The sequence below is a fragment of the Anser cygnoides genome, chromosome 3, assembly GCF_040182565.1.
Source record: "Anser cygnoides isolate HZ-2024a breed goose chromosome 3, Taihu_goose_T2T_genome, whole genome shotgun sequence".
NCBI lineage: Eukaryota > Metazoa > Chordata > Aves > Anseriformes > Anatidae > Anser > Anser cygnoides.
Window position 1 is genome coordinate 63,289,061 of NC_089875.1, and position 19,127 is coordinate 63,308,187.

A 19,127-nucleotide genomic window follows, 5' to 3' on the forward strand; every position below is an offset into this window, starting at 1 on the left:
AGGTGACCCACACCAAAATACTCTGTGGCTTGGGAAATCTTGCTGCAGAAGATCCTCAGCACACATCCTGAAGAAGAGTAGCAGAGCGAAAGCAAAAAGTTTTGTTTTGTTTTGTTTTAATTATTATTTTTAAAAAGCTTTAGCTGTCAGGAAATAGATAAGTGGTTGGATAAGGTATCAAATTTGTGTTTCTCCCTCTTTACGATAATTGTGAGGAGAAGAAATGGATAGGTACCATTTCTGCTTTTTTTTTTTTTTTATGGTGTTTTGTTTGTTTGTTTGATTGATTGATTGGTTTGGTTTGCTTTTTAAAGGAGAGGGTGAGTTTGATTTTGAGCCTGTCTCGTGAATTTCTGTTTTTAACTTCTTGCCATTGGAAAGTTTCATAAACTTTGCAGGAAGATAAAGTCAATGAGTTATAGAAACTTAAAACATTTTAGAAAGCAATAGGAAATGTAAAGAAACATTCTGTTCAAAGCTCTTGCAGGAATTTGGCTTTATTTATTCCTGAACAAATATTGATATACGTACTCTGATTTGTTTCTTTGTTGGAATGATGAGGCCAAGACTCCTGTGAAGAGTTGTGGGTTTAACATGCAACTCATCTAATTAACATCACTTTCTGCCCTTGCGTGATGTCATATTGCAATACGCTCTTTTGAAAGCATTCTTTGTCTTCCTACATAGGATACGGATCACAAGAACTTCTTTAAAGACTCCTGGGGAGTCTGTTCCAACGAGGTGTTAGGTGATTTACATTGAGTTATAATCAGCCTCGTTTTTTTTCAAATTTAGTTGAGTGGTAAGGTTGCCCACAGCTTGGTCACATATTCTTTAGCTGGTTGATTCTAGGAATAGGTATGATAGGTACTATGCTGGTGGCATAAATTTCCATTTTACAATTAGGGTGGGACCTGAGCCTTTTAAGTACAGCTGTCATGGGGCTCCAATATAAATAAAAAAATGGCCTTTCCAGCATACATTTTTTTCCAAGACACCATTTATCAGCCGCATTAAATTTTCTTTCAGTTGTAATAATTATCCATAGCTTTTGTCAGCTATGTGAGAGCTCTCTTATGCAACCCCATCTGCTCACTCTGAAATTGCAAAGTAGAAGTCAAACCAAGAAAATCTTTACCCTCAGGAGGAGAACAGATTAGCATGGTCTGCATGCTTTTATAGCAAAGTACTCTTAAAGCAGGAGTGGAGATCGGACCCCGTACAGGCGCCCAGAGATCTCCTGATGAGGCAATAGCAGCTATGCACATCCCTGCACAAAGAACACAGAGGCTGTTTCCTTCTGTTACCTTAATGAGATAGCTATAGGATGTATAGGAACTCAGAATATTATTATTGTTGATGCATCCATTTCATCTAATCCTTTCCACATGAACATTGATGTCTCAGGCAGGCAGCATTTTCTTCCAACCCTCTCTTTTATGTTCAGCTTCTTTCTTCTCTGGCATAGGATCGAGCTGGCTGCTTTGCCCTCTTTGTGCAGTGGTCATTCACTCATGCCAAATGCCTTTCACTTTATGGCTTTACACCTAATAGCTGCAGCTAGTGTGTATGTGCCAAATGGATCTATCACAGCTTTTGATGTTCTGAAGACAGGCTCTCTCCAGCCAGAGTCCAGAAGTTTTCATAAGTACTTAAATAAATTAGGTACAATTAGAAACATTTTAGAACTGTGAGATGTTGAGATTGTATTTGAAATGAGAATTATCAGCTTTGCCATAGCAACTCCAGATATGCAGCAATGAAGTTTTTACTGAGCTACAAAAGGCACACATCCCTTGCTTTTATTATTATTTTTTTTTCTGGAGTTCCCATTGTTTGCAATGGTTCAGCTATGAAGTAATTCTTTTATTTCTTAATGGTTTTTCTCCTCTACTTCATTACCACACAAAAATGTTTCAACTACATTTCTTTTGGCATAACTGATTCCGAGGCCCAGTTTGCCTGCCAGGTTGGATCTTTCTGTGTGTTGTGGATGTTTGTTTGTAGAACAAAATCTAGGTCTTCAGCGACACTTGCCACTTACCCATGCCAATATTTGTTATCCGCTTCACTACCCAGTCTATAGCAATGCCAAGCAGCAACATCAAGAGAACACAGGCTTTTCACATCAGCAGTCACTTTGAACTATTACTTGGCTTTTTTACCATTCGGGGGAATTCATGTCGTGGGGTTGATTTTGACACTTAACAACACTGCCGAATCAAACAAATGGGAAGTCTAGAGATAAAAGACAAATATCACCTACGGGTACCAATTTCACTGCCAACATGGTATATAGTTCACATGTGATTCCCCCAGCCCAATACTTTCAGTTGAGCAAAGGGTTTAAATTAATTGTGTTTAGCTTGCATCACACATTGCTCACCTTCTGGATTCTTTATTTTATTATTTTATTTTATTTTATTTATTTTATCTTATTTTATTTTATTTTACTTTATTTTATTTTTTTCGTTTAACACTTGTAACTCTATCAATTTCTATTGCAGTAAAAGACACAGGGTCCCTTAAGTTGTGCCAGAGATAAAAACAAGCTTTTTTTCTTTAATGGTAGGGTCTGACATTCAACATCTCCCTTGACAGAGGCAACATGTCCTAACTTGAGGACAGTCCTCAAGGCAGGGTAGCAGTAACCAAAAAGAATCCTAGCAATTCAAAAGGTGCACCGACAGCAGTGAGTCCTTTAACCAGCAGTGTCTGCAAGATTGGAATCTTAATCACTTCAGAACCCTTCAATTATATTTATCAGTTTCCAATCATCATGTAAGAACTGTCAGAGGGGGATTATTGCATTTGTCCCTCCTGTCAGCACCACGGCTGGGGAGTGAGAAAAGTCATGCCTTCACAGTAGAGCAATATAATCAGTCTCTTGTTTTGGGCTCTATCTGATGTGTCAAAATCTGAGGCCAGAGTTAATCCACTGCACTGTTCTACTGCCAGAAATGTGAAGCAAGAATCACACGTTTGGAAGTGACATTCCTTGACCAGCAATCAAATGCAGTGGCAACATCCACTCCTGTGATGCTGACACGTGCCTTTCACATCACTTTGTGAGCGTGCATAGATTGGGTAACCCTGAGACACTGCACACACCTCGCGTTGCTGCGCACACAAAACCTCATGTGCCAATAGATCTAAAAGTCTGTCCATGAAGAGGGGCTTCATCAATAATGCAGGTTTATCACAGTAAAGTTTCAAGTACAATGAACTTCTTTTCGTAGAGCACATTTTGTATGTGGTAGCATGTTTTCTAGTAATCATGGAAGATATTTTCACCCTCTTTTCCAGTTCCTTGGGACCTTGCTGAATGCCAGCAAACATGCCACCAAACTGACCTCTGAATTAAAAAAAGGAGAGAGAGAGACTTCCCTTCCAAAGAGCAGCCTGCTAGAAACTTTTTCCCATTTATAAGAAAACTTTGTGGAACAAGGACCGATACACTTTTTCAGGACCAGTAACAACTCAGTTTTATTCATTAAAAACCACAATGGTGGTGCTGAATAATTAAATTTAAAGTAATTAAAAATCAACAGTAGTTACATTATTGTCCTAGAAATAGATTACACAGTTTTACTGCTAGTATGTTTACTTGCTTCAGCCATTACTTGGAATATTTTTTCATTTGTTTCTTCAAAATCTCTAAAATGGAGAAATCCTTACATAAAACAAAGGCAACATGAATATTTTTCCTTATGTGTTGTTTTCTTTTGACATCATAAGTTTATAACAGGAAATGAATATTTTTCCTCATTTATTTTCCTTTGTAACAGATGCTGCTGATGGCTGTGCTGCCAGGCTAATGTGAAGTCTTCACAGGACAAACATTATATAGTGGAAGTTAAATTAATATCATCGAGGTAAAGCTGAGAAGCCTACTGGCAAGAGTTGAGCAAACAGCCTTTTTACTACAGAGCTCTCATCTGTACAAACAGCAGCTCCAATGCGAGGTTCAGAATTTGCTGTTTGCATTCAGCTGTATTGCTGCCGTCTTTATTTCCGTTAAACGGTGCTTTGGCTGTATCAGCACTTTCAAGAAATTTTGCATATTGAATGCAACAACAGAGCGCTCTTTTCACTGCAGCACCTACACAAAATTTAGATAAAAACTCAGAAGAGTGGAGAGAGGGTAGTGGAGAATATTTAAGATGGTATTACCGACATTTCCCTGGTGCTAGAACCGCAGCAATACGTCTAAATGTTAGCAGCCTAGGAAAATGACCACCTGTCACGTAGATGGAATGACATTTGACTACCCAGATGTTTCATTACTGTGCTTATGAAATTGCCTACATCCTCTAGTCCTTAGGCCATATACGTCCCATAATAAAAGAGCATACACTGAAAATTGTATTCCATTTTTGCTATGCTTTAAAGAAAATCAACACAGCTTTTAAAACCAATGAAACTGCCAGGCTATTTACTTTCCTAAAGTTATGCACCAGAGAAGAAGGGGAGTTTGTTATACGGCAGCAGATTTTTCCAGAAACAAACGGCCTAAAACCAGCGTGAGAATAAACATCAGAGTAAATAAACCTCTCTGGGGGGTGTTCCTAACTGGGCTTCTCAAGAGCAGTGTCTGAGGCTGTCTGAGGAAAACAGCAAAAAGAGGCAAGTCAGAAGCTGTTTCTTTTACAGTCTTCCTGAATTTTCTAATCTGGGTGAATTTCACTACAGGCATTTCCATTGGTTTTAGCAGCAGTGGGAACCTTACTGAAGACAAGATCGTTGCAGGCACAGCTGTTTTTAGTCCTGTGCCAATTAAACTTGCTCAGGCCAATGGTATTAAACACTGGCAGCCAAACAATTGCTAGCAATAACAAGAAAAAGCAAACTGGATCGTGGAAACTCAGGTAGCCTTAGAAGGCTGCACAGACCAAGCGTCTCCCATTGAGTCTCTAAATTAAGCCTCCAAAGGTAGTAGTTACTGTTTTTATGAAGGTTCATGAAGGCACCTGAAGCTGCTGTATTATTTTCTTGAGGAACTGGAACATATTCTGCTGTCGTTCCTTCATGCTCAGAGACATTAAGGCACGTCAGGAATAGCTCAGAGAAGATCACATATACAGTTTTGGAGACCATTCTGAATATAAAAAGCACTTAGGAGTGCAAACCTAACCCAGCTGGTGCTGTGGTAATTGCAGCACCTGCTATATCAAAGAAAGAACCACAGTGGCTGATTCTCTCGAAAAGTTGTACTTCAACCCCTCTTTGAAAGAGTCAAAGGCTTTTTCAAATTCTGTTTCTGAGTGTGGACCCAGATATATTGAAAAATCTTAATTTAGCTTTATTTCAATTGTACACTATAATGAAATATGAGTATTACAACATCAAGCAGTACACCTAGTAAACGCCAGAATTCAAATTGCTTGTGCACATGCATTATAATTCACTCCTTAATTATTGGTCCCTAACCTCTTCCACTGCGTGCAGAACAACGCTGAATTAAGCACAGATACCTAATAAATACTTCCTCTCTGATCATCAGTGGCTCATTGCCCCTCTGTGTGCTTACATCAATTTCCTTTAATAGCACTCCCGTGAGCTGTGGGGTTGCTTTTACTTCTGAAGCACCAAGGTTGAAGAAACGATGCTCATCAGTCCTAGGTGTCTAATTGAGTTCTCCATCCTAAGCATTATGAAACACCCAGAAATTTTATGGTACGTTGCCCGTTGACTTAATTTTCAGTAAGGTACTCTAAATGACATCCTGGCATTTTAAGACTGTCATTGTGAAGACAAATCCCTTTACAAAATATGGTTCAAGCGATGTGGCACGCAGCACCACGCAGAAATTTTCAGTAAAGTTTCTAGAGTTTTTAGAAGCCCTCAAACAACACTCAGCAGCCTTAGTCGTGATCCTGCTTTCCCCTTCCATCTAATTCTAGCTTTCCCAGAAATGACATAGGGATTCCATGGAAAACAGCTCATATTTCTGCCCAGCTCTTCCCCAAACCAGGAAACCCCCTCTGTGCGTTACATAGGCATAGGCAGCCCCAGCCCCGTCCCTCAGCGCCCAGCCCCGCCCGGCGGGCGGCAGCCGCTGGAGGCGGCAGCCGTTGGAACGGGGCGGGCGCGCTGGGCGGGGCATCTCCCATGATTGACGTTTCCCACAGCCAATAGAGACGGGGCGCAGGGCGCGGGGCGGGCCCTCCGGCGAGTAGGCGCGGCCGAGGCGAGGCGGGAGGCGGGGCGCGGGCGCGGATTGGCCGGGGGGCGGGGCGCGCGGGGTTTTCTCCCGGGCTGCGCCGCCGTCCGCGCCCGGGGGGAGTGTGTGCGGCAGCGCGAGCGTGGGGCGGCCGCTGGGCCGGCGGCTGACGGGGTAACGGCGGGCGGGGAGCCTCGCGGCGGCGGGAGGGGGGCCCTGCCCGCTCCCTGCCCCTCGCCGTGCCTCCGGCCCGGCCCGGCGCTGTCAGAGCCGGGGGAGGAGCGGGGACGGCAGGGGGCGGCAGCGGCCCCGGGGAAGCGCGTCCGGAGCGGCGGGGGGGTGCCCCCGGGGCTCGCCCCTCTGCGCCCGGGGGCCGCGGCTCCGCCTGCCGGCGGGTGGGGGCCGGGGGGCCGCGCTGGAGGGGTTCGTTAGGTGTGTGGGGGTGAAGCTGGGGGGGCTGCAGGGTCCTGGTCTCCTGCCCCGAGACAGGGAGGGTCGGGGTGTGTGGCTGGGGGCGGGTGGGGGCTGCTTTGTGAGTGATCCCCGGGAGGCGCAGAAGGAGTTGGCTTGCGGCGTTGTCAGCCTGGTGGTTGCAATTTCCAGAAACGGCTTCTGAAATGGGAACGCTGGCAGGGAGCAATTAGCAGCCAGCAAGGGAGTGAATTCAGGTCGAGGTGCTTTGATATTAGTAACGGCTAGCAAACAGGTCAATTAGGATGCTTTTTTTTCTTGTAAAGCTGTCCGAGGCCCATTTTTAATTAAAAACATGTAATTTATAGCATTTTCATTGACATGTAGTGCTTTATTGCCTTGTTTTCCTGTCTGCTAGCATGTGTGGTACCAACCAGAGTGTGAGTAACATACTACAAGCATGTAGTCCTGCAAAACTCAGCCTTCAGCAAACTCTTATAATAAAACTTTCAGACCTGGAGGGTTTGAAATGATAAAGTGCTTCTTTACTTTTTGACTATTTCCTATTAAAATTGCATCCTTTGGCGTGATATTTTAAAGTTTCGAATGGGAGATGAACTCGGCCCTTAAACTGCGGAGCCGACCTGTCACAGAGCGGGCGCCGTTTGGTGCCATCCCGTGTCACTCGAGAATGGCCCCAGAAGGGTGTTCAGCTGAAGGGCTCTGTTTCAGTCGCTGCTCTCCTCCTCTCCAACAAGTTTCTGCTTACCGTGCTGTTTTCTGTCTGGTGTTAACCTCCATGGTGAGGAGTTGAGCTGCTTTCTCTTGCTTGAATTGCAGCTTTCTGCTGAGTTCGATTCCCTTTGAGCCTAGAATAGACCTTCCCTTCCTGGTTCTCAGAGGCTGTGGATCTCTGTTTATATCAACAGCTGGTACCTGTGGTAGAGGAGTTTGTGCTGTAGTAACTTCACTTAGGAAGGTCTAGACAAAACTTTCAATAGTATATGTTCTGTGTGTGTGCATGCTGAAAGTGAAGAAGAGTTCAAACTTAAGATATGGAGTAGACTTAGAGGCTTCATTTCTTTGGAAATATACTTGTTCCACCTCTGATTTCATAAGTCTCCAGTGACTGCAGTTAATCCATAAGAAATTTCTATTTTATTACCGCTTCTTTTTGATACAACTTTAAAAGTAGGTGCAAATAAGTGTGGCTCGTTGAAGCCAGTCTGACCTGTTGATGTCTTCCTGGGGACAAGCTACAGTGAGGGTGGTCAGGCACTGGCAAAGGCTCCCCATGGCAGTGGTCACGGCACTGAGTCTGCCGGAGTTCAAGAAGCATTTGGACAATGCTACAACGGTCTTGGACACATGATTGGATTTTTTGGGTGGTCCTTTTGGGATCCAGGAGCTGGACTCGATCCTTCTGGGTCCTTTCCAACTCAGATACTCAATGAATACTGTGGAGTTAAATCGTTCTTATTCAGGGGGTTAACCTGGAGAATGATTGTATTACTTACTGTATTCAATATGGTGTAAATCATTTAGTGATTGTAGTAGATAGACAAAACATGCGTTTTTCATGTGGCCTGTTCCTGAGTCATACCTTTAAGGATGACAAGCACAGGTCATGGGGGAGAACAGGAAAGCGTTCTGGGAACATTTAAAGGCTTTCAAAGGTGGTTTTGTGGGTTGTTGCTAATAGTCATTTAATCATAAGCTCTCTGTAAGTCATTGTTTAAAAAAAAAATCAAACTAGGTTTCCAAACAGCATTTAAATACATGACAAAGTAATGTAATCTTTCCACTCTGTATTTGGTGCTTATGGGATTACTTCTTGAATTCTGCATTCACTTGTGGCATTGAGAACTTCTGAAAGGTGATAATATTGTAAGAAAAATTGGAAAGATTTTTAAAGTGTTGCAAGAACTGGGAAGCATGTCGCAGTACAGAAGATTGATTTATTCAAGTGTTAAAAGGGGAGGGAACAAAATAAGACTGATAGACACAGCTAGTAGTGGCTATGAAAGGATTCACTATCTAGAAAGAGAATCTAAACAGCTTATGCTCCTTATAGTTATGTCTATAGTATACAGTATTACTCTATTGAGAGAGGACAAGTTTTCTACATTTCAGTTTATTGCTTTAGATTTCAATAGGGCAAAACTGCTATCAAAGGTTGTGTATAGTGGATTCACTACTGTTAGGTATTTTTGAAGTAAGATTTAATACTTCCTGAGAAAGATGTACTAATTCAAATGGTGGTTTCATTGTGGAAGTGATCTTATGTTGTTGAGGGTAGATGAGGAGGGGGAGGGTGGTTTTTTGTCCTCACTACAGGCAGAATGAACCCAGAAAAAGCTGTACTGGAAAACTGCTCATTGTATGCTTGCACAATTGCCTGACATAAGAGAAGGGGATGTGGGAATGTGTGATTGTGTTATAGCCTGGATTATACAAGAAGTCAAACTGCATAGTAAGGGGTTATTTCCATCTTCCTAAATAGAAGGAAATGTCTCTTCTTGACTTTAAGAGTTAGACTTTATTATTAACTGCCACACTTCTACATGTTTGAAAACAGATAAAATGACAGTTCAAGTTGAGTTACTGTTTTTAACCCTCTTAGTATTTGTAGGGGTGTTAACGTCTTAATTATTTCTCATTTAAGCACAACTTCACTTTTCTGGTTTTCTAAATCCTAAAGTTAGTGGGGTGATGTTTGGTGTAATTTGACTAATTTAATTCCAGATTCTCTTATAGATAAAGAAGATATTGGGCTGTTATCCAGTTGTCATAGTTGATCGTATTTTGCCAGTCTTCAAGGCTTTTATTGGAGTTAAAGGTAACTTGTGACTTTTTTGTTGTTTTTGCTTTTAATATCAGAAAATTCACTATAGGAGTTTTCTAAATAGCAGAAGTTCTGTGTTCTGTTTCAAGTTCTTATGAAAGTTTTTGCTGTTAATGTGATAAATTTACATGGTTAAATGTGGTAACTTTGTAATATTTCACAGACAAGAACATATTAATGATACAGTATTTTGACCTTTAGCAAACCTTAATTTCTTAATTATCACAAACGTTGTCTAAACTGCTGTGTGAAGATAATTTTACTCGTGACTGATTTCTGCCTTAGAGTTCACCTTGTCTTGAGTACTTTGTAAAGATTTACAGGCTAAGTGAAAGCTGTATCAACAAGGTATTGATTAATTACTATAGAGTAATCTAAAAATTCTGTTTGGCTAGTGAGAGACAAAAAGCATGTTCTGTGTGTAGCAGCTTTTTCCTAGTTCTGGAGGAAAGCGGGGTCTGGATCTCTTCTCATTCTTACCAGAGTAGATGACTGGATTGTAGGTAATCTTTGAGGTCTTATAAAGGCTACTTTCAGATCCCTACATTCAGATCTGCACTTCATGAGTTCCTTTGGTGGTGGCGGCATGAGAGTTGCTGACTGGGCTGGAGTATATGAGATTCTCTGAAGGCCTGACCTCTGTTAAGTTGGCCTCTTCCATACAATACTGATTGTCTGTCTCTGAATATTCTCAGAAGCAGGTAGTATTTTTTATTGTTGGTTTCTTTGTTGGTTTGTTTTGTATTTTTTTCCTGTGGAGGTAAGATAGCACTGCTGTTCATCTGTGTAATGCCTTCATTAACAGTAGCTTGGCTCTTTGGAGACCTTGTGCATTGCAGGAGGATCTTTGTAAAACTGGAGACTTCTGACAGTGTCCAGGAGCCTAACCACAAGTGTTTTGCTTGATCTAATATCTACCGTGGTGCTGATACCCTTCTGTGTCTTTGTTTCCTCCCTGGATGCTTTCTGAAGAAGGGTGTGATATAGCTTGTCTTTAATTTGCCTAACTGTTATTAAGTGATGCAGCCTATGTGCTCTGTAAAGTCATTCATTGTTAGACTTTGGCATTGAATAGTAAAATAGGGTTAGTTAAGGACAGTTTAAAAGGAGCTATGAATTGCCTTGCTGCTCTAGGTTTGAATCTTCTCTTTTACTTCTAACATTGTCTGTGTGGTTTTCTGTTTGCAAAGCACTATTTCTAGAGAAATGTTCAGTAGGAAATGATGTTCAGTTACCAGAAAATAAAAATAGTCTCCAAAAGAGAAGTTTGGACTCTCTGAAAGATCAGTTTCAGCTTAAATTACTTGCACTGATGACAAAGCAGAGTTTAACCAAATATTTATTGTTGAAATTATCCTGTAATTAGTAGTGTTGTACAGCTAAATGTAACACCAGATTTTACTGTAAATTACTGCTATCCCATTTCTGTGGCTTGAGAAGTATAGAGTATAAATGCGGTATTCTTTTTCGTGGCCTGGATAAGAATTTGACTACAACATCTTAAGAACATAGTTTTTGTATTTTTAATAACATTCTTCAGTGCATATTTAAAATGCATGATGTGATCTCTTACCACAATGGAAAAATGGAAGATTAGAACAGCTTTTTCTAATTTGAAATGCTCCGTTATCCCGTATATGTGATTTAAAGTATACATTCTTATTGCAAGCTTTTGAATTGGATCATAGGCGGAGCTTTAAATTCTGATTGTTGAATCAGCACGTATACTACTTCTGAAAGTCAAAACAAAATTCAAAAATGATTATTAATATGCACTTTTGGGGTTCACATTTATTCAGACTCTTTTATTGCTTTCTCTTACTCACAAGAAAGATTTAATAAAATATTTTAGAATGCATGGAATTTATCCTGCAAAAATTAAAAACACAATACAAGCTTACTTCAGTTTGGACATTTCAGTTTAGGATCCGAAAGTTCTTTTTCAATTTCCGAATACAGCATTTTGTACTTTGTAGACCCTATTTGGAAATGAACTATTTGTTTCCTTTGTTGAAAGAAGCTGGTTTTTGTCCTTTTATTCCCTGTTCTGTTACTTCCTTTTGAAGCTGTACTAAGATAATACTGTAACTGCTGCTGTTCTCCCATCAGTCAATTAAAAGTGTGGCCAAATAGTAAGCCTGTATATCATTCATCCTTGCTTAGAGGACTGGATTTTTTTCTTGTATGGCTTTTTGGGTACTCTTCTTGGTAGGATGTTGCATTATCAGACCATGAATCTGAAGCAAATCCCGTGTTTGGAGGGGGTAGGGTTGGAACCACAAAGAATGTCTCAGTACAAACTTTTTATTTCAGGCAGTGTTTGGTGTTAAGGCTGCTTTGTCCCCTCTCTAGTCAATGCCTCTGTTTTGCAGTAATTTTTGACAAGAGGTTATCTACATAATAGTCAGAGGCAGCTGCTCAGGTCAAGCCTGAGGTTGCTACGTATCAATGTTACTAACCCCTTTTTTTTTTCAAAAAAGCACAATCACAGAATGGTTTCCGTTGAAGTAACCCTTAAGGATTATCTAGTTCCACCCCCTGCCATGGGCAGGGACACCTCCCACTAGGCCAGGTTGCCCAAAGCCCCATCCAGCCTGGCCTTGAACACCTCCAGGGATGGGGCATCCACAGCTTCTCTGGGCAGCCTGTGCCAGGGCCTCACCACCCTCACAGTGAAGAATTTCCTCCTAACATCCAATCTAAACCTACTCTCTTCTACTTCATAGCCACTATCCCTATCCATACTCCCTGACAAAGTTCCTTCCCATCTTTCTTGTAGGCCCCCTTTAGGTACTGAAAGGTCACCCCAGAGCCTTCTCTTCTGGCTGAACAACCCAAGCTCCCTCAGCCTTTCCTCATAGGAGAGGTGCTCCAGCCCTTGAATAATCTTTGTGGAGGCTGAGGCAACAAAGACAAGTTGCAAGTGTTTAACATTAAAAGTAGTATTAAACCTGTTGTGGATCTCATGCTAATTAACTAAAGATGTTGGGCTTACTTTCACACTATTGTGTGTGCTTAAGGATGTTTTACAGAAAGCAGTTAACATTTGTGGAGGTGGTTAAGAACTGTACACTGATGATTTTCTGTTATTTTTTTCCCTATCCCTGAGTATGATGTACTTTTTTGATGGGTATGCTGTACTCTGTAACTTTTTCCCCAAATTTGTTCAAACATAGGCATTTTTTTTAGTTCAAAGAGGAAGATGCACATTTCTGAGACTGAAATCCATACTCAGTCTTTATCGCGTAATTCAATTCAGGAGAAAAGGTGAAATAAAAACCAGTCATATTAAAACATTTTTTTGTTACATTTGATCATAGTTTAGTACCATCCCAGAAACTCAGATGTTATTTATGGTATTTATTCATGTTGACCTTTGGCTAACTTGAGTTAGTGTGTGGCATCCCTGCTTATAGCAGGGGGTTTGAAGTTCGATAATCTTTAAGGTCTCTTCCAACCCAGACCATTCTATGATTTAACTTCCATGGGATAACTTCAGAATAGAATAATGACTTAAAATATAGACTGAATACTTGAGAGAAAATATTGGGGGTGGGGGGAGAGTTTACAATATTACCAGCACTTCGTTCTTGCACTGTAGCAGAAATGAAACTCTACAGAAGTGAATCTGGGAGTACTTCAATCTTGTGTTGTAGATTGGAAAATGCTTGGAAAAAAGGTGTGTTCTCCATAAAAATGCTCTGTAAAATGACTTAGTGTTACAGATCTATGTTCAAAAACTTCATCCAAATACAAAATGAAATCTTAAAATGAAACATGTTAGTAAACCACAATGTTCTGACTTGGGGAGAGTATGCATATAACCTATTGAATTAAGCAAGTTTTAAGCAGCCATATATAACAGATACAACTTGGTATTCCAGCTTCTTGAATTGGATGATCTGTTGGGGCTGAAGACAGAAATATATTTACCACTGCACCCCTGTATTCACATGCATGTGCACTTCTTTTAGCAAAAGGTACATAACCCCACATTTTACTTTCATCCTTAGACCATGAAAGCTCAGTTATCCTGACAGAAAATTTCAGTCTCAAATAGAGACTAAGTATTAAATGTGGGACAAATCTTTCTGAAGGAAAAGTTTGTGCAATTTTAGTTCTGGTACGAAAGGATGATGCCAGAGGTTGCGTTACTTCTGGTCTCCATATGTATCGTGGAGTTCTGTTTCATGTATTTTAGAATGCCTATTGAAGCACTATTAAAAAATAAACATGCATTAGCTGAAGTATTTCTTAGTGTGCTGACTTGTTGGAAATCTAAGTGATTTAGTTCTTAAGGCATCATCAGACTTGGAGTATTGGGCTAAAAATGGAAGTGTTTTCACTTACTGCTTATGAATGGATTTTTGAAAGGCTATGGTGAAAAATACAAAATATGCTCCTAATACGTTGGCAGCGGGTTCACTTAAGGTATTTGCTTTTATTAAAACTCACCTCTATATCTTTCAGACCTTTTGATCAGTTTTCCAAAATTTTTAATATTTTTTTCATTATCCTAGATATTGCCTTGGAACTCAAGCTAGTATGAAGATGGTTGGTTTACCGTAGAATTCCCCAACTGTTGGTGGTATTTAGAGTATGCCTTAGACAAAGGGCATGACATACCCCGTACATAGTGTCAAAAACATAATGTCAAAACTTTGGAATGGGACCAGGTGAAAACAGCTGATACTGGCTGAACTTCTTATTCACTGTCGTGAGCCCTAATTTTTTGACCTGAAATATCCATATCAATAAACTGTTGAATTATGTGAGAAGGGTAATTTGCCTGGCAAAGCTATATGTTTTTTTTAAATGAAAAAATACAGGTATGTTACAGTTTTAGATGTCAAGTTTATTGACATTAAGGTTCACATACTTTCGTTTTTTCTGAGTGATCTTTGCTTGGAAAGGATAATCACTGAAGTACCTGGATTCTTTCTGTTCAAAAGCTTACAAGAGTTGTTTTTTTAAACTCCCTTTAAAAACAAGTCCATTTTTCCTTTCTTTTGTTAAATGGTTTATGACTGTTTATGTAGTTACCTTAAAGATACTCTTCTACAGGTGTTAGTCTTTAAATTCTGTTTCCAAGGTTAACAACAGTATATGATGCTGGCCAGAAGAATCAGTAAATAAGCAGTTAATTTAATTGCACAAGACAGAACAAATGGGTATATTCTGTGAATATATTCTGACCTTTGGTTATGTAAAGAAGGTAAAAGCAGAGGCATTTTTTGGGGGGAAGAATTTTTTTCCTCTGATCAGCTGATCTTTATTTTTATTTTTTTCCCTGACTGAAGCTTTGTTTCAGATAACTCAGGCAGCATGTCCATAGGTGTGTGTTGGTAAAATGAGCACATAGTTATGATAGCAAGTCAAATTAAAAGAACCTAATGTACATGTTCTTGGAGATCTTATTCAATGCAACTTTTTTTATAAAAAACAAATACCAACTGACCAAAAAAAACCCAGCTTCATCTGGAGCAGTCAGCACTGTAGAGTTAAGTGATGGCTAGAGCGGTTCTTGGCTACTGGCTTCTAGCAGATGCCGTTCTTGAAGTTCATTTTTTTAAACTTTGCAAGAAATATCAGGGCTCCGGGTTTCAAGAAGTTGTTGTTGATTCAAGGAAAAACTGTAGTGGAGAGAATTGTCATCTAGATGTAGGGCAGACAAATTCACTGCATTTCAGAGTGAACAGGCACCTAACAAAAATAAGTTGGTTAAGGGATTGTAAATTTTTTTATTGCACATTTCATGGTTTATCATTAGAAGCGATATTTAAAAACTTAAAAGTAGCCTGGTTGGTGTGAAGTTAGTGTTGTTTTAAAAACTATTTTATAGAAGATAAATAGGAGGCTTTATACAGTTTTTTTAATACTTGGCATGTTCATGTTGGAGGTCAATTCCTTGCTCTGACTGTATTCTTTCAATATTAGTCTGTGCTATTTTGATGAGCTATCACTTCAAAGCTGGAGTTGCAGTATTTTGAGCAATGATAAAAGTTGGAGCAGGGCTCAAGTACTCTTGTGTTACTGCATAGTATATGAAGAAGTTATTCCAATTTTTATAATAGGCAAAATGCTTTGTTTTAACTATCACAAGATGGTGTAAGGCAGTACTGCAAAACATATTGATGTCCTCATGGGTTTTTTGATTGTTTCTAACTTTACTAAATACATAAATATTTATATTTACATGAAGGATTCATTGTGTTCTTGAGTGTGCATTTTGTGTTTTTTAATGGCCTTCCCCATGTTTGTTATTGGAAGTTGTTCTTTATTTCAATGTGAATCCATTTTGAATTAGTTTGCCTCTTTCAGAGAACTTACTAGTAGAAAACTTTATTTTCCTTTAAAATGTAGTGTCCTTGGATTATTTTAATAGACAATTAGTTGAGCTGTAACTTAGAGCAGTACGCACCTAGATATTTTTTTAGAGGAACATACTGCTTTATCCACCTTTTGAACTAAACTTTGCATTAGGTAGTACTTTGCCCATGTTTTCTGCAACTTGTTAAATCTTGTTTGTTCTTACCTCACCCTCATTTCCAGTATAAAATGCGATAAAGAATATCCCTTTTAGTTGGGGAAACAAAGTTTTTCTTTTTCATGGATGTGGAGTTCTTTATTTTTTTAGAGAAGAATAGCTTCTGTTAACTAGCTTCAGGTTCATCCTCAAAAATATGTTTGATCCAGTTACCGCACAGTCTATATTTGCTAAGCATCTGTTGGAATCAGAGGGGCAGCACTGTGTTGTGATGGCATTAGCCTGCTGTCAGATGGCACTTTAATTCTTGAAAGTATCCTATCTTGATTTGAGGAAGAGGGCTTCTATATACTGAAGCATTGTTAGGATGTTCCGTGATAGATATGACTCATTGTCTAATAGTGTTACAGATATGGAAAGTCCGATTTTCTGTATTTATGTTTTCTTGCCAAATGTATTCAGTTACGAGGTGATTCTCTGGTAATTCAAGAATGTTGCTGGTACTTGAGTAATTGTGTGGAAATTCTCTTACCAAGTTTCTTGGTGTTGTAAAGATATGAGTAACTTTCCCACACAGTGTTTGTTTGGTTTCTCTACAAAGTTGGAAAGTTTTGCAGTGTGTTTCTTTTGTGAAACGTAGGAGAAACAGAATTATGAAATAATTTTGCCTGTCAAAGCAAAGCTTCATGAGTACTAAACATTCTTATTAAAAAAACAAGATGCTGCTCTAATGGAAATCTCACCTGTCATCTTCCTAGTTGCTTGTTTACTAATGTTAGAGTATTAGCAGTTTTATATTTTATATAAAACCAATCATGTTTTGCCATGGAATTTTTTAAGGCTTAAAGATATAATTGTTTCTACTTTTCCGTAGCGTAAAGTAGAATTGTGATTTTTTTTCTTTAAGCATATTTTTGTTGCGCATTATCAGTCTGAAATGATACATGAACTGTGATGGCACAGAGGGGAAAATGTGCTCCTATGTAGGGGTGAATTGGAGATGGAGACACTTGAGACATTCCTGACTATGATTTGTTATTCCTTTGTCTGCTGTGTTAAGCTTAAAGAATAGCATGTCTCTTGTGAAACTTTGGTCTTGCATGTGCAAATATTTGAACAGCAAGTTTGTCTACTAACAGAGTTGTAATTTTTTTCTCAATACTAAATTTCAGCTTTTAAAAGTAGTGATATGTGTCCATAGATAGGTATGGTAGTTTTGAACTGTTTGTCCTATCATGGGCCCTTGAAAATAAGGATAGGCCTTTAAAGTAGGAGGATGAGTATCTGTAGTCTGTATGGAGGCTAAGCCAGAAGGTCTTTAAGCACCTGAATTTTTTATTTTTTTATTTACAGCAGTAGATGTACTCTTTTGAGTTGGATTTCTTTTCCCACCCCCTCCATTTCAATTTATCCTCCAAAGGTGCATTTCCTTGTTTTCGCTCCCCTTCATCCTTTCAATGCAAGCCCCTCATGGCATTCTTCTCCCCACTTCACTGTCTTTTGTGGTCTCCCCTTGAATTAGCTCTGAAGTAACACTACTGTTGTTTGCAAAGGCCTGAGCTACTGGAGAATTGAAGACAGCTTTTGCTCTGCTAGTCCTAGCTAAAGAAACATTTGTAATGAATTGAGAATGGTCTGATGTAAAGGTGGGCATAACTTTGTCTCTGCTGAGAGCAGTAAAAAGTTACCTGACCCACAGCTGGGATTTTTAAGTGCTACACTACTAAGTATGAAAGGCTTCTTGTTTCTTTATTTGAAGGTGAATGCATTCAGGTCTCTAGCTGGAATTGTAACAGCCAGCTCCGAATTCTTTAAGAATGGACAACATAACTATTGCTGCAAATGAGATGATCTAAAATAGGCCTTATATCAGCAGGATTACAATTTAAAGGCTCTTCTTTTGCAATATCAAATTAAGCTGAATGTGCTCCAACCCAGTGCTTCTCACCTTTTGTTTTGAAAAGAGTTGTTCCTTTTATCCTGCTAGAGGAAAGGGAGATGCGTTGTTATCATTTGAGGTATGTCCTCCTTTCAATTTACTGACCGATCTCTGTGTTTGAAAAGCACTGCCATAGGTTTCGCTTCTTTCTCAAGAGTAAGCAGTCATTCACATGACAAAACTGTCTTTGATGACAAAACTGTCTTTGATGCTGATACCCTGAAGGGCTGGTAATTCTGCAAAGGGCTAAAATATTCTGAAAGAGGTTTCTCAGATATTCGGTGTTTTTCAACCAAGCGAGCATGTGTACTGTATTCAGTTCTCTAGTTTGGTCTGCTGATTTGGTTGTAGTTACTTGTTTCAATCACTTGTAAGCTTTGTTTTGTGTTATTCTTCAAAATCCTCTTACAGATTCTAGTGTGCAAGATAGATCTTTGTGTTTGGTTTCTCAGACCTTCTCTTCAAATTCTCAGCTTGCTGCTGCATAGGGAGAGTTGATAGTAAGAGAAGTAATTAGTGCATGTGTAGAGCATACTCAAATACAAGCTCCTGAGCTTTGACTTCCACTAGCTTTCCATTTCTGATTTGCGAATTAAAGAGGGCATAACTTTTGGGGTAGAAGTAAGAGAATAGAAGGAATCTGAAGTTGCATGATTCCTCCCTCCCCTGTTCTCCAGTCACTTATGTCTTCTGTTCTGAAGTCTTTACTTAATTGTACTTTTTCCACTTCATGCATAAAACCTGGAAGTCTGTCTTTAGATAGTAGGCTTTGTGGCTGTTCGCTTAGCATCATAGTGCAAATAGTGATATTCAAAAGTGTGACTAGCAGATAGTTTTTGAATAGCATAACTCGGAAGAAGTTGGAAGTCAAAGGGAATTAGTCTGATGTACTGCAATGACTGCATTATTGTGGTTTTCTGCTCACAAGACATTTGAGTCAGCAAGCAATGTATGATCTGATGATGCTTTTTTTCCTGTAGATAGTTTTATTTCCTCTTATTATGTAGGGTATTTTGACTGTTAAACATTTAACTCTGTCTATAAAGCTAAAACATTTCCTAATGTCTTTGCTGACTCTTGCTGCTGACTTAAAGAATGTGTAAGTAATACATGAATATCAACTAGAACTAATTTCTTCCTCTTACCATGTTTCAGCTGTTTGACTTCTCAGTTCAAGAAAGTTCTTTCATCAAATGGTTTAGTGACTTACTGAAATCCCTACCAGCAATTTGCATGAGAGGATGTTGAAATATAGTAGTTGATAGGCAGGTAGAAAATAGCC

At 39.4% G+C, this 19,127-nt stretch overlaps 1 protein-coding gene across 18 annotated transcripts in view; it reads left to right on the forward strand.

Annotated features, from left to right (window-relative positions):
• The first annotated feature begins 6,200 nt into the window (after window positions 1–6,200).
• EPB41L2 (erythrocyte membrane protein band 4.1 like 2) overlaps window positions 6,201–19,127 on the forward strand; it is a 113,176-nt gene continuing 100,249 nt past the window's right edge. For 7 of the 18 annotated variants that reach the window (XM_066994284.1, XM_066994286.1, XM_066994283.1 and 4 more), the window contains exons 1-2: window positions 6,202–6,337; window positions 9,332–9,413. The gene's annotated coding sequence lies outside the window, so the exon portion shown is untranslated. Of the gene's footprint in view, window positions 6,338–9,331; window positions 9,414–19,127 lie in introns of all 18 variants that reach the window. The other 11 variants (XM_048075652.2, XM_048075653.2, XM_066994292.1 and 8 more) reach the window with 4 other exon arrangements.